Source organism: Triturus cristatus, chromosome 5_2, assembly GCF_964204655.1.
Source record: "Triturus cristatus chromosome 5_2, aTriCri1.1, whole genome shotgun sequence".
Taxonomy (NCBI): Eukaryota; Metazoa; Chordata; class Amphibia; order Caudata; family Salamandridae; genus Triturus; species Triturus cristatus.
Genome location: NC_140588.1, coordinates 458526317 through 458543179, shown reverse-complemented (window position 1 = coordinate 458543179; position 16863 = coordinate 458526317).

Here is a 16863-nt window from a genome sequence, read left to right as displayed (position 1 = left end):
AGGAAAAAGATATGGATGTACAACAGTTTGGAAAACAGTGTAGAGAGCAATAACGGAAACTTGATTGCAGGATCAAAGAACTCGTGCCTAATGTATGCACGACTGAAACAATAAACGGCATGGCAAGATGAGCCTTAAGCGGGGCCATCTGCCTTTGTCGTGTCCGCCCCCTCACCATAAAAGACACCTTCAAAGGAACATGTGTCCTCCACGAAAGCTTGGGAATCCCAGGGTCACGAAGCGGACAGTGTCCGTTCGCTGGCTACTTGAGGGCAAGAGACAAAATGGACGTCGTTTCTAAAATGGAACCCAAGGGTTCAGATGGACATACCCAAGAATGAGACGAACCATACATAGTAGCGTAGCGAAAACGCGTACACCCACTAAACTCGTCATTTGCGGTTCGTAGATACCAAACTCGTCCATATTCGAACATACCCAAAATGTCAGTCAGATTCTCACGGAACCTCACTTCTGGTGGAAAGATTTGGATCACAGGCTTGGTGTGCACCCACTGCTGGTATTGTGTCAAGAGCCGCAGTAATAATCGTTGGAGCTCTGCCTGTGGAATAGGCAGAGCAATAAATGGTGAAGTGAAGTTCAGAGCTGCGGGCAACATGTTGGTGAAGGAACATTTGTCTGGACGTTCCAAAATTGTGCCCTACTTCCTCTAGAGAGAACCCAATGTATGTACGCTAAACAACAAGGCCTATTTTCTTTAGAAACAACATTGCATGTATCTCACGGTCATTTTGGATGGATGCGGAAGTCTTACTGTAACGGAGGAGTTAGCGTACCATACTTTATGCATACAAGTGTATTTCTCTTCAAGACACCATCTGACAAGTTTTGATGAATTGTGATCATGCAGAATTTCCATATTCGGTATTTGAACGATCTTCGGTGGATTCTGTTGGATATTTTCCTCGTCAGAAGAGTGAGTGTCAAGTCTACATACTGCTTAGAATCCAGTTTGGTGAGGTATTGGTCAAACAGTAATAGGCACACCTCTTATTTGTAACTTTCCTATTAATTTTACACAGTGATTGTCATACCTGGAGCTAAGTAGGAAAAAAGAACTTTACATTTTTAATATAAAATATTGGCCACACGGTGATAGGCACACCTGTTGTTGTTGCTTCTCCTGCTAATTTTGGACTGTAATTAGGACACCCGGGGTGTAAGTGGAAATACCAATGTCTTGTGTTGGCATATTCATATCTAGTGCCTGTGAGATGTGATCAACAGCCAGTAGTATATATATTTTTTTCATTATAGGTTAAACTTATATTTATGTTTGATGTCCCCGGGATCCCATATTCTGCTGTGACTGTATGATAACTAAAACATTTTAATTGCCGGGTTATTATAAATTACTTGAAGTGACTTTCAACATGTCCAGCACATCAGAACCCCCTTCATTTCCTTTCAGATAAGGGTGACCTAGTTCTAACATGGAAACAATGAAAATTAATTTTTGATTCATATCCCATTGCTATGGAGGAGATACATTTTCAGCGGTTTGGAAACAAGCAATTCTTTTGCATAACTTAGGCATTGAAGGCAAAAATGTTTATGAGAGTCTGAATGAGGTGGAAATTGGGGCTGGGGAGGGGGAACCTGACAATGTTTACGACATGTCAGTTATAATGTTGGAAAAACATTTTGGCTTGTGTGTGAATGTAATGCTGGAGAGACACAACTTTTTCACAAGAGTGCAAGAAGAAACAAGAAAATATTGGAAGTTATGTGGCGGCTTTGAAAACCTTCGCTTGTACTTGTGAGTTTGATCTTTTGTCTGATTCTTTGGTGAGGGATCAAATCGTAAGGTGCTCTAACAATCCCAAAGATCAGGTGAAGCTACTTTCAAAGAATATCTACAGTAGAAGCAATGGAGAATAAAAGTATGTGGGTATGTGAAAGGAGGGAAAAGAACGGAAAGGGTGATTCTCCGGCTGTGAAGATGCCTGTAAATGAAGTGAAAGGTAATGTGAGTGTTAAGGCTAAGGAGAATGTCAAGTATAAGGAGGCTGGAGTGAGGAAAAAACAAATCCAAGAAGATTCTAGAGGTGGTGGGATGAAATGTTTTCGGTGTGGAAGTGAGGGGCATTTGTCTAACAGCCCAGGCTGTTCTGCTCGATTCACGACATACAATAAGTATGTCAAAAAGGGACACTATACATATTGTGTTACTCTCCTTTGTGTCATTTGTATGTGAATCATGCGATTATTCATGTTGTGTATTCTTACTTGAAGGCGATATTGGGTTTTTGACCTTCCTTCCACCCTTTTGTAAAGCACTCTGATATCCTTTGGGATCTTGTTTGCGCTATATAAAACTTTATAAATAAATAAATATGTGTGCAGCGGTACAAATTCTAAGAAGAGTGTTAAACTTGGATGAAGAAGAGACCAAATTTGTGTTGAGTGTGAGAAGTGATGGTTTGGTTGATGCAGATCCTATTGAAATGCTGGAGTGTCAAATTACATTTAATTGAAAGAATGTGTTTGTGCTGGCAGACACAGGGTCCCCATATACCATGATTGGGGACAAGAAGTGGGATGCATTGTTTGGGAAGGAAAAAGTAAGTTTACAAGAACCTGACATAAATCTGGTTGGCTATAATGGGAGAAAATAGATGTTTTGGTCTACTATGTGATGAAAATACAGTTTGAGGAGCAATGAACTGTGGGGAAGGTGTATGTAGTCAGAAGGGGTGATAATCTTTTGGGTTCGAGTCACCAGAGAGACATGGGGATAACCTTAAATCCTAATGCCAAGCATAAGGTGTTGGTAATCAGAGAGGAAGAATATCCAGAAGGAATATGCACTGAATTTCCAAAGGTGTTTAGCAATGAGTTAGGATTGTTAAATAATTTTTTTAGCACAGGATTGTTCTACACCATTTGTTTTCTAAAGTAAGAAATGTTCTCTAAATGATGTTAACCCCACTTGAACATGAGCTCAATAAATTAAAAATCATTGGTGGGATTGCAGAGATAGAATGTTCGGAGTGGTTGGCACCGGTAGTTTTGGCACCCAAGAATGGTGAGAGAAAGATACGCATGTGTGTAAGAGGATTGAATAGGTACATATGGGTTTACAGACAACCGCTTCCAAATATTTTGGAGACATTGGCATTAATTAAAGATACTAGAATTTTTAGTGTTATGGATTTATCTTCAGCGTATCATCAAATTATGCTGCATACTGATTTCTGACATCTTACTTCTGTCGTGACTCCTCTGGGAACTTTGTGCTTCATTCGCATGCCATTTGGTCTTGCTTCAGCAGTGGCATGTTTTCGTAGGATCATGAAGAAGTTTCTTGGGGGCTGGATAAAGTATTGTTCTTCCAGGACGTTATAGTGGTCTATGGTGGTGATATGCAAGAACATGATGTGATTCTGCAGAGAATGTTGAGTCGTCTCCAGGAGGCGGGTTTAGTACTTAAGAAGGAGAAGTGTAAATTCAGAGTGTCAACTGAAACATACTTAGGTAACACCATCTCCGGGGAAGGAATAAGTCCTAAATTGGATTTAGCAAGCAACATTGTGCAGGACCCTACCTGAGAAAAAGGACTAAGTGCGTTCATTTCTTCGACTGCCAGAATTTAGCTCCAAGTTCATTCAGAACTTTGCCAGCATTGCTCAGCCTTTAAGGAGCTTACTTAAGCAAGCATTCGCAAAGCAATCGGTCTCACCTTTGGGACCTTATATGTATTTAGCTATGCAGCACATTAGCCTGGGTGCTGAAACATCTACTGTTCTTTAAGATGTAGGGAAAGAAAGCACCAAACTGCGTGACACGCCAGGTATGGGAACACATGAAGAGAAATATTGCCTTTCAGTGGGAAATGGTATAGTCCAAAGCTCTGTTTTAAATGTAAAATCAGGGCCTTCGGTGGTCATATCACTGAAAATACAAGATTTGAAAGAAATGTTATTGTCTATGGATGCTCGTGGAAGACAATTTCAATGGACTGGAATCTAGAAAATGTTAAAGTGATTCAGTTATCATATGTTACTGGCCTCTGCTGGTAGTTTTCTATCAAGACAGTTAAATAAAGGCAGAAAAAAAGTCCCGAAGCAGACAAGTCCTAGAGCTGATCTCCAGAGCCCACAAAGTACATACATATATAAGTATATAATAAGTATATACTAAAGTATATACAAGAGGTCTCGAAAGCTCGACCTAAAATTGTGAAATAATTTAGGCTTCATCCACAAGAAGGTAATTATCAAAAACACTTTTAGAAATATTACTAAAAGTCAATTTATCAACTGAAACTAAATGCCCTCATGCGCCAATCAGTCTAAACATCTGTGTTATTTACATTTAGAAACTTATCCTTTCCCGCCCTTAAGTAAAGAGCCAGTACAACAGCAGTATCTGGTGAGTTTATTTTTAAATATAATTTCCATCATACATCATTTCTGATACTGCGCAGACTTTTAACTTCAGTAAGAGCTGGGGTAAGTAGAAAACTCCTCTGACTGAAACATAAAAGTTCCATAAGAATAAATATGCATGCATCAGCATGGCTGTCCACCCTGTACCACAATTACATTGATTTGCTTCCTGAAGAAACTTAAGCCAGTCAACCTTTTGATAATTTGCATTCAGAACCCCCTTTGTACCATGTCCAGGTCTACCAGTCCATCTGAAATGTATAGACTGTGAGTGCCTATTGGTGGGCCACAATGACACAAGGCACATTCGGGGTATATGCATAAAATGAATCTATATACAAATTGTTAATACAGTCGAGGCTTATTCTGTGCATACCGCTTGGATGGAGGGACATCCTTGGCTCCTCGGCACAGGTTTTCTGAGGGCAACAATTCAGAGGAAATTCAACGTAAATTGTGTAAGGAGACACCACACCCAAACAGAATTTCGTATACCAAACTATACTAACAGAAGACATACCATACTTAGAGCTAGGCGACATATATTTTAATTCCTCTGTATGTAGAAGCGAATTATGAAGGAATTCCACAAAATGCTATTCCGCATACAATGGAAGAAAATGTCCAGTGAACTGAGGGCTGACCGCTTCAAGCATTTCCAGGAAGCTTCTGGGGTTCTCACCAGTGAAGTGAGATCCAGTGAAAAACACACGAACTACGAGAACTGTGTGGTTCATGGGCTGTTCAGGCTGTCCTCGTGGGTCTTCCCAGATCTTGTTCCGCCAGGTAGAACCACGAAAACTGTCTGATCTGCAAAATATGCTAATTTCTCAAGTTGCATGAGGAGTCATTTTGAGTTGAATGAAAAAAATTGGCGAATTTCACCTACTTTGTGTTCCACTGAATAGTTGTACTCATGTCTACCTATATCTATACGCGCAAAACCGAGATGGATTACAGCATTCATGAAAGCACATTGCTCGGGTCAATGGCCGCCATGCTCCCTACAAAACACAGTAGCCCATCTAGACTAGGATTTCTCTAGCGGTTCCCACTCATACAGTCCATTCGGTCCAGTATAAGCTGTTGTGGGTTTGGTATGTCTCCGAATCATACTAAATTGATCACAGAACAAGATCAGTCAAAAGAGCAACATCATCGAAGGGAAAATACCAGATGGGGGAGACCAGCTGGCACTGTATGGTACAGAAGGGCTACCTAAATCCTACCGCGCTAGTAGGTTAGGATCTGGGGGAGCAAGATATAGTTAGCTCACTGAACTATAACTCGTAAATTTCAGTGTTTTCTTATTTTTGAGGGTTAGTTTTTCAAGTCATTTCAACACCTAATTAGAACATTACTTCAACCTTTATTTTTCAATGGGAATAGATAGATAGATAGATAGATAGATAGATAGATAGATAGATAGATAGATAGATAGATAGATAGATAGATAGATAGATAGATAGATAGATAGATAGATAGATAGATAGATAGATAGATAGATAGATAGATAGATAGATAGATAGATAGATAGATAGATAGATAGATAGATAGATAGATAGATATTGGTTGATATAACAATCTCGACATTCTAGTAGTACCAAACTGGCATGAACCACCTCCAACAACAAAGGCTACAATGCACTACCTCCAAGAGATAGCATTCTCTATTCCTTACTATTGATCCTGTATAGCATATCACCATTACAAAGAGAGCTTTCGTCATAGGGAAATGGAACTTATTGTCAGATACACGCAGAAATGTTGACACCCTTGGTAACAATGGCTTCACAGAACCAGTGAATTAACCAACCCATTCATATGGCCATTGCCATGACTTCATATTCTCACTACTACCAAATCTAAGAATCTCTGAGTACATGATGCATCCCTCTAACCTTCATTATTGAAAACAAGTTTTGCAACAAGTCGAAAGACAATATGTGGGAGAAAGACCCACCACCACCACGCCCCAGAGTAAAATATTACTCAGAAAGGTTTGCTTGAGCATCACATATGTATTTCTTTATAATGCCTATCATTCAGTGTGAAATCGTCCACGTACAACACTCAGCACCTGTTAATAAAAGATCATTTTCAGAAAGACTTTTACAGTAGATGTGCAACTTTTAGAGGTTCCATAAAAGAATCTCGGGACTTGTAGAAATAGTCAAAGACTTTCATAAGCGTTCCTACTTCCAAACATTTAATCATCGATTTTTCGCAATATGCATGTTATAATCATGTGGAAACATGTAACTCTGTTTTATATTCTCCAGAATAAAAGGGATATGTTAGATGTTAAGCAGGATGGGTTCGTGTTCCTTAATCACCATTGGGAATATGGGTTGATACTTTGCATTTCCCACAACACTATAAACTTTCACCAGTAAGCTCAATTGTGAAACATAATTTTGTGTGCAACTTTTTTGTACCTAGACACACAAGCAATGTTAGCTATCAGCCTCTCATTGAGCAGTACCATCGATAAAGTGGCCCTATTCAGACTGTTCAAGCCAAAACCTCCGTTTGATCCACAGCAGACAAATCACTTGGACTTCAGGTAACTCAATTGCCTTGAACGTAAATTGAAGAAATCTTGAGTTCTTAAAGAGCAAATGGATTGCTATATTTCAGTCAGTGGATATAAAAAAACAGCCTAAGGGCTTCTCAGTCTTGCAACACGCAAGTAAACAATTCTGCCAGTGAACTCTTCAAGAATTTAGAAGAAGTAGTGAACTATCATAAGCAATCATTATTTTCAAACCTCATACCCACATTTGTGAGAATGACTGATGCTTTTCTGCAGTAAAAAAAAAAAATGTGCTCCGGAACATATCCAGTCGTCCTTCCTATAAGTACCATCCTGGTGGTCATTCACATGCAAGTGTCAAACGTCACAAGCAGTGTCTCAGATTTAATAAACTCCACACCATTGAACGGCCTCCTCAATACGTTATTGGCTTATGCCTCATGCTGATTGTTAGACCTGGCATCTTTGCTGTGTTTTTCATCATTCTTTTTGCTTCTGACCTCCTGTTTTTGACTGTGTGCAGCATTTTGTTTTTACAGGTTTTTGAACTCTGGGAACTTTACCACTTCTGATCAGTGCTAAAGAGTAACTGCACCCTGTGTGAAATATATCTGTAATTGGTTTTTCCATCATTGGCATATTTGATTTACTAATAAGTCCCTAGTAAAGTGCACCAGGTGTGCCCTTGCCTATATCTCAAATGCTACTACTGGGCCTGCAGCACTGATTGTGCCACCCACATGAGAAGCCCTGCAACCATGTCTCAAACTTTGCACTGCAGTGTCTGTGTGTGCAGTTTTAAACTGCCATGTCGACCTGGCAAGTGCATCCACTTCCCAAACAAGGCTGGTACTTCGTTGTGCACCATGTTATTTTTCACATCGTCATTCATTAGTGATTATTCACATATTCTTTTTTAAGATAAGCTTTTGTAGAAAAGTGATTTGGGTATTTTTTCATGTTTAGTTCAGGTACTGCACTGACGATCATGTGGTTTGGTTAATTAATGGGTTGCACTTGGCGTATTTTCGCAGCGTTTAAATATGAAGTTCACGTTGAGGACATGTTTCACTGGTTTCAAGACCAGCAGTCAACCAGTCAGACGTTTTTTGGCACTGAGATGTGGAACATTTATGTTTTATACACATAACAGAGTAAGTTTGTTACAGAGTTTATGATGGAATACGCACAATTATTTTCATGAGTTCAGTTTGAGTTTAACATGGGGCTTACCATTGGTTCACAATGTTACAGAATGCAGAATTGAGCACAATGGATAATGTCTTCAGTACATTCACGTTATAGATTGGTTGCATGATGTGATTTAATGTTTTCATTCTAAGTTTGTATCTGTTAAGATTATCTACAGTGCTTATTGACTTTCCTTTTTTTTTTAGTTACCCTTGAAGAATGGTGTAATGCACGAAATGCATTGGGTGATTATCCTCATGGTTAACCAGGATGTACTGTTGATTCCATCGTGCTTTCGGATAAAGCCTGGATAAGCCTGTCTTAGGCATTTGAAGCTTTGAAAAGCGTCACTTCCTTTGTGAATTGGAAAAGTACTGAAAAATATGGAATAAATAATGTTTACTTGGACTAACTATGGGTGCATGTTTCATGACCTGAGTGACTCTAGTTGGTATTGCTGTGCAGTTTGTAACTCATTCATACATTTGTGTGAAAGTGCATCCACTTGCCAGACCCAAACCTTCCCTTTAACTACATGTAAGGCACCCCTAAGGTAGGTCCAAGGTGGCACCTTGTGCACGGTATGGTATGTTTGAAAGGTAGGATATGTACTGGTGTGTTTTACATGTCCTGATAGTGACATACTGCTCATTTTGTTTTTCACTATTGCAATAACTATGTCTCCCACAGGTTATCATTGGAGCTGCCTTGTAACCTCTTACAAGTGTAACTTCCAATTGGAAAGAAATGGAGATTTGGAGTTTGGGGTCCCTGAACTCCCAATTTAAAAGTACTTTCTTTATTGAAATGTGTTTTTTCAATTGCATGTTTGAAAATGCCACTTTTAGATAGTTAGTGTTAATTTGACGAGTGCACACCTTCCCTTGTTTAAATTTGATTTTTGCTGATATTGCCAAATAAATGCGTGCTGAACAGTCAGCTGTGATCGTCCCCACACAGCAAGTCAATGATACTCGATGCGAAGGCGTCTGTTCCACCCACGACTGCCGCACTGCTGAAATGAGGAACCTCTCCTCAGGTATTGTGCCTAACATTTAGCCATAGTACTCCAAAGTAATCCATAGTAATCCAAGCTTTATAAGTGATAATCAATCGGTGTTATTGCTCATGTAGTCACTCCTGAGACAGCAATGTTGAGCAAGAATGTTTTATTGTGCATTTTCAAATGTCTAGTGTTGCAATTAATAGCTTAAACATAGACATGTGCTTTCAACATTCCTAAAGGCTGGCGCTTTGACCCAATGCATTTCGAACTGTTAGAGTTCTTCATCAGGGGTACTGAAACAAATAAGAGAGAGCTGCATCAACAACCACGATGTGCATTGTTAACATGTGAATAAAAAGCAAAAAATTACTCAAAAACAAAAGCGTTATCCCCAAATTATTCAATCTATCTCCCCTCATTACTAAGAAATATCCGTACAATGTGCTAATACAAAATAAGCAAGGAAAAAATATATTATCCCACCGTATAACCTAACATTTATAGCGAGCACCCTATATTCATTTACCTCTTTGCGCCGTAACCAGCGGTTTAGAGTGTGTTCATCGTTCTGCGTGTTTCAGGGAGTCAGTGACTTCCCGCCCATTAAGTCCCTGTTTAAAGCTTACTCACGCTCACGTTTTCCTTATGACCCACTAATAGAACCAACCCCGTGACCTGTCGTGTCGTTTAGATAGTTGCCATTTTCTTGTTTTACCATTCTGTGCCCCTGCCTGCCTGTGGAATCCACATCTGAGGGAGGGTGACAGTTGGGCTGTTTTTTTTGTCACCTGAATAAGGCTGTGCCTGTCCTCACAGAAAAAAGTCTCCTACCCACTGTAGTGTTTCTGGGGCCAGGTAAGGGAAAGGCAGGGTCTTGTGCATTATAAATACTTTCCTTTGAAGTTTGCCTACTGCAAAGGTTGAAACTGGTTTAAGTACCGTGACACCATAACTTTAGAACACTTCTGGACTAAGAGGACATTTTGGAAGGAAGAAGAGCTGGATGATGTAGGAGGGGACTGTTTTGCTTTGCGGCTGACTAAATAGATGCATCTCTTGCTTTGCAACTGTGAAATCGAAGCAGCGCTTGTTCCGCCACTGCTGCATCACCACAGTGCATCTGGATTTTCGACGCATCGTCCCTGGGAGCGCCAAGTTCTTCATCAATGTTGCCCCACAGTAAGATACCGAGCCTGCGTGTCCGCATATTGATACATCACCTCCCCTCAGAATAGGGAACCAAAGCATCAACTCCCCTGACAATAAGGAACCAATGCATCACCTCCCCTACACTGCAGTAAGGAACTGATGCACCACCTCTTCTGGCAGTAAAGAACCAACGCATCACCTTGCATGAGAGTAAGGAACCTCTGCATCACTTTTCTTTTCCTGCGCCTTACCACCCCTGTGCCTATTTTCTTCTTTGATTTTGACACATTTCAGGTACTTTGTGTTAAAAGTAAGGCATCTATAGTTTCCTATGGACTAAACTGATTGAAACCTTTTTAAAGTGATATCCTTACTTGTGTATGTTGGAATGTTGTCATTTTGGTCTTTTTTTATTCAGATAAATATTATTTAGTTTTCTAAACTGGTGCTGTCCATTTGTAGTGAGTTTACTGGATTACTTTGTGTGAATGTACAAATGCCTTATATATTACCTCTGACATAAGCCTGACGGCTCATGCCAAGCTACCAAGGGGGTGAGCAGGGGTTATCTTAGCTGTGTGACTCACATACCCTGACTAGAATATGGGTCCCTTCTTGGACAGAGCGCAAACCTCTGCGAACTAGAGACCCCCATTTCTAACACTGATGTTCCCAGTCACCTAGGCCATACATATTTCCTTATCCATTGTCATAGTCTTTTAAAATATTGAACAAATAATGATGACCCTTCTCCGACTTTACGAGTATCACATGAGATGCACGTATGGGATTCACTGGATACATAACTCTACTGGTCTGCAACCTTGAACCTTATATACAATACCTGTACCTCAACCTCAAGGAGGGATGTGTGCACAGGATCAAAGTGCCAATCTGCTTGCAACACATTCAAAGCTGGTTATACCCAAATTGACCCTACCTCTATGAGGCAGAGGGTACAGTTTGACTGTAAATCTATGCTTCGTACCCTATGGCTAACCAGATCTGCAAAATCCCAGGGACCACTGCCCGCCCTTAAAAAATGAAACGAAAATGTTTAAATAATTTTTTTAATGCATCCCGTTTTCCTTTTAGGAAAACGGGCTGCATTCAAAAGAAAAAACTGCTTTATTTAAAAGCAGCCCCAGACATGGTGGTCTGCTGAGCCAAGCAGGCCACCATACCTGGGAGGGTCTGCCATTCCCAATGGGATCGCAAATTGCGAGAGGCTCATAAATATTCATGAGCCTCTCAATTTGCTACCAGATTGGGAATTGCTAACAGTGTGAAATACACTGTTGTACATTGGAAACAGCGCCTCGCAAATTGCGAGTCGGAAAAAACTTGCGTACATCTGGCCCCTAGTCTTTCAAATAAATATTCATTGAAGCATCGAGAGAGCATATAAAAGACAAAAAATCACAAAAGATAAGCAAAGCCATGTCAACATTTGTGTTTTGTGTATATTTCTGCATTTGTGGTGATTTCCAAAATGCGAGGTACATTTTTTATGCTTGGAAATGCAATCTGCAGATAGTGATTTTGTGAATTAAGAACTGCTATTTCATTGAGCAGATGACATTTTAGTGCATAAGTTTTTGACTTGTCTGTGCTTTGAGAATTAGCCTCAACTTTAGGAGGCGTAGTCAGTGGTCCTTAAACACCACTCATAAGCACACAGAAAACTATTACCACACTGTTCACTGTTTATTAAACCATTATCGCGTTTGACATAACCTTTGATAACAATCACATTCTCAAATGAGAAGCATTGGCAAAGCGCAGAGTTCTGGGTTTTATGTGCTAGCACATGCAAACACAGATGTGCACTAATGCTATTTGCATGTCTCATGCACAAATGCTGTTTAGCCCAATAAAGCCAGGCTCATCGGCTTTTCCAGTGCCAGGAAAAGGTTTGTGAGAAAGCATTCCTTTCGGTATGGAATGCCTAAAGTAGATAATGAATTGAATGTGACACACTGTGGGTTAATTGAGTGTACTTTGCTGATGTAAAGTAGTCCTTCCTGTATTGCAGTGGATGCTGTGCCTAGATGACAGCATGATACACCAAATAGCCAATAGCATGAAGTGAGAGAAAAATACTTATTTGGGTGGAGCCAAAACCCGGTCTATGTATATTTTAAAGAATTGTTAATACTATGCATATTTAAAAGAATTGAAACACTTGTAGATCACTGAGATATCAATCAAGACCTAAAATGTTTGGCCTAAAATACAGAAGCAAAAATCCTAGTGGGATGTATTGATATAATTTAAACCATTAATCATTTAATGGTGGGTCATTTTAGGTAAAGTAAATTTGGATGGATAAAGGTGCCTTGGCGAATGATACAATCGGCATGCAAGATGACAAGAGTTTTTCACACAGCAAACAAATTTACTAGGACAACAAGTGTGTGACTACTTAGCTGACACTGAAAGAAACATATGATATAAAGTTTTGTCGCTGTCTGAGGTACATTAATACAGTTATTATGCGGATAAGTAGAGCATGAGGGGTAGAGACCTCAAGCATTTGTTTTAGTCTTTCCAAACTCAAAAGAAGATGTAGCTTACTGGGCATCTTTTATTTGTGTGCTGGTTAATCAGAAATGCTTATTTCATCCTTCAAATTAGCCCTTTTTTACATTTGGAACTTGTAATTAGGTCTTTAAAGAACATATATGTTTGCTCTGGCATAACTTTTCCTGGGTAATAAACCATAGCTGCAGTGGGATTGTGCATACTGTATGTCTCAAAAGATATGTGGGTAGCCCAGGTGAAAGTAAAAAAATCTTCAGAACTATACAATAATATTAAGAAATATTGTGTACCATGTTACCATTCATATTCTTAGCCAACATCACTTCCTGAAGCTTACTCCCCAAGAATAAAATGTACCTAAATATTCAGTTGAATACTTTTAGTAGTAGATTTTACTTACATATCTAACCAATCAAATGCCAGTGGAACTCCTTAAATAGTCCAGGACCTATTAACAAACTGATAGATTTACTATTCTTGCATATGACGGCTTTAGATACTCTGCTCACGAGTAGTGCTCTCAGGCAGAGACTTTGATGTTTCCTTTACAACTCCACTTGCTCTCAGTGTATTATCACCTCAATCCCATATAATTTTCCCTCAGGCCTCTTGGTGGAGCCTTTAGCTTACCTTTGCAGTGATTTTGGTATATGTGCCAAACACCAGATGTCCGAAGATGGTTGGATAATAAAGAAGGTGGACAAGGCTAGAAATTGACAATCCAGACTTGTAAAATTGCAATCAAGCTTTAATGAGAAATTACCCAAAGTAACACCTTATTCAGCAACAGCTTATAAAGATAAACAGAGTATGCTCACAATGTTTCCTGAAGAGCACTATGGAAGGGGTCCCAGAGTAATCACTTTTTGTTGAATTCAGAATTGATGGAAGGACTTCTGCCTCAAGGCTGATCACAGCTGATGTCAATGTAGGTCTATGGTGATCGAAATCTCTTGTTAAGGAAGACAATGGGGTTTCATTAAAAATGATTTGATCTTTCAGACCACCATTGTTGTACTTGAATGGTCCGATTCTTGGCTATATTTTTAAATGGTTTCCATCCTGCCAAAACCCTCCAGGATTTAAGGCCTACTATCTTGATCTCTTTACTAATTGCACAATTTAATGCAAGTAGGTCTATGGAAGACCTCTACATGTCTAAAGTACAACCTTCTAAAATGCTTTCACAGCGCTAAGACATTAAGAATACTTCAAATAGCTCAGTTGCTTGATGACACATCAATTCCATGCCATCTACAGGCTTGGGAAGACCTATTCCCCTGGGGCCTCTAACTTGCAGAAATAGTGTACACAGCCTCTTTCACGGTTGGCAAATGCACAGCTCAAAGCTTCTTCCACCTACACCAATATGAAACTTATGACTTAGCCATTCCTCCGCCATTATTCTGAACAACGGTGCCCACCAAGAGAGCATTCATCCTAGCCATTCAGTTGTAACTCTTCTTGTCTTCATCTTCTGCTCTTTCTATAGTGTCTGAGGTGGGCAAGGAGCATCCTCTAACATTTGTTAAACAATGTTCATAAGTATTGAACAGCTGCCGTGAGCATGTTCATGCAATAAAATGATTGCTCGAATGCTGTGAGAATGCAATGGAGACAGTTGAATTAACTAATGGACATGCTGATTGAGCTATGCCCATGGTTCAGGGGTATTACAACACTAGCAGTGCCTGAGAGAAAGCAGCTGGTGATGGTATTGGCAGTGCATTCAACTGTGCTGTCTTGTTGTACAATATATTGTGGCCCACAGTCTTTCTAGGTGAATGTATGTCGGAAGGTTGAGCAGAAAAATATCTGCTACAAAAATATTGTGCCCAGAATACTGACTACTAAAATATTGTGAAGGTGAGTATATGCAGATAAGCATAGATCAGCCTTATTTAATTTCACAACGACATACCTTAGATCTATATATATTCTCAAGGTACATATATATCAGGTTTATCTATGCTTACCACCATAGGCTTCCCACTGGTTGTGTAGCTTTATTGTTTGGGTCTGTACTAAATAGCTTTTCCTAACAGTTGGTACTTTTGAATAGTCAGTTTAAAAAAGAAGACAATGCAACTGAGAAACTTTATTATTTTGTTTCTCCAAAGTTTTTAATTCTTTGTTTTTAATTATGCAGAGATCATGCAGAGTTTTCTTGGCCTTAATCCTTCTGTGATGAATAGTCCTTATTTTCTAATTCTACCCTACTGCCTGTGGAGTAAATAATTAGGAACCATGAACCTTTGCTAGCTAGGTGTATGGTGCAATAATATTCATCATGTACTAATTTAAGTTTTAGATTGACTCCACTTCAGTTCTTACAGATAAGGATGTCTTTTATCTTCTCTGATGGCTAACTTGGTATACCTGAAAAATGTAGTGTCCGCTACTGTTTGATTAGCTATGCCATTTCATCAGTTTTTCAAACCTTTTTTTAATTATCTGCTCTTCATAGTTGTTTATCAATGTACCATTTTGTCTGTGCACCTATAAATTATTGTACATATTTAGTAACAAGGACATTGAAACAATTACAATATCTCTTACATTTTTTCAAAGGTTTTTATATTATTTCCTTCCCAAACCAGTGGTGTTCTAATGGTGTTCTCTTATTTAGTTACCATGACCTTGAAAAGAAAGCCATTATAGTGAGCAATAAATGAAAATTACATTTATGTCAATTTTAAAGGACTGCTTTCGCCACAGCACAAACCATGTACCCATATCAACTGATTTGGGATAAATTGGAGCATGCGTTGACGTTCCAGTGAATCATATCATAACATTGATGCTTGAAAACAGAAACAGGCGCTGTGGTTGGTCATTGCATCGTAATTCTTGGGATTTGTCCTGGTACAAGCTTCTTATCAAACAAAACAGCAACAGTTCTCTTTGATCTGAGTGGGTCATGAAGCATCTGTGGTGTGGTTGAGAGTAATTAAACACCAACAGCAATAGGTGTATCTGAAATGATACCTGATATTCCTATCAGGGATAACTGTGCAGTCAGCTCTTTAGAAACAACAACCTGAGGGGACTGTTGATCCACATATCACAAGGATTCGATATTGAGCACTAGATTTACTGAGCTCTTGTGTTGTCCTTGCATCATACAAGTCAACATAGGGAAATGCAAGTGCTTAAGTGACATTTACAAAGCAACACAAATTGATATTTGGTTGACCATGCATCACTTTCATCAGCAAAGTAATGCAAAGCAGTGCCTTGCGCTGCCTTGTATTACCATAATCAGAGAGACATTAGATGGATAGAGCATGGGCGTTCTCAGGCATCCTCTCATCTATTTTGATGACAAACCAGATTTGCTAATGGGTTTGTGACAAAATGGAGTGTCTACCCAACACTGGCATAATGGGGAGAAATAATTATATTTTGCATGTGTGCTACATTCTGCAGCATGCACTCAGAGAGGATTATGCCTCTAGGGATAGTTTGAAGGTTACCCATTCTTGCTCAAAATCTGTCCTTACAAAACCCAGGCACCCGTGTGGCACGATGCAAGAGAGCCTGCATTGGTGCTAATGTACCAACAAAAGGACGGATCAGAAGTGCACCATATCTTAGTAAACATGGCACATTTGTCCTCTCTCCCTTTCACGCAATGCAACACAGAAAGTTCCCCTGTTTACAAAATCTTGGCCTTCATTGTTATTCATAGCTAAGTGGCTAAACGTTGCACTTTCAAAACTCAAAATAAATACATATTTTTCAATGTTTCATTGTTATAGCATTTGAAAACACAAAGCATTTACAACAGTGGTGTAAAAGAATTTGAGGGGGCCACTCTGAAAAGTACATGGAGCACCCCCCCCACCCCAGTCAGGAGTTCCCAGGCCAGGGTCCGTGCACAGTGCCTGAGGGGGGCCACTGGAGCTCAGGCCCCCAAGCACCATGGGAGCTGTGGGGATTAATGTTACACCACTGGTTTACAATGAGAGAATGGGTTACTCATTTGTTTAGCAGCATGGTGCTGTCAACTAAAGGGTGTGCAA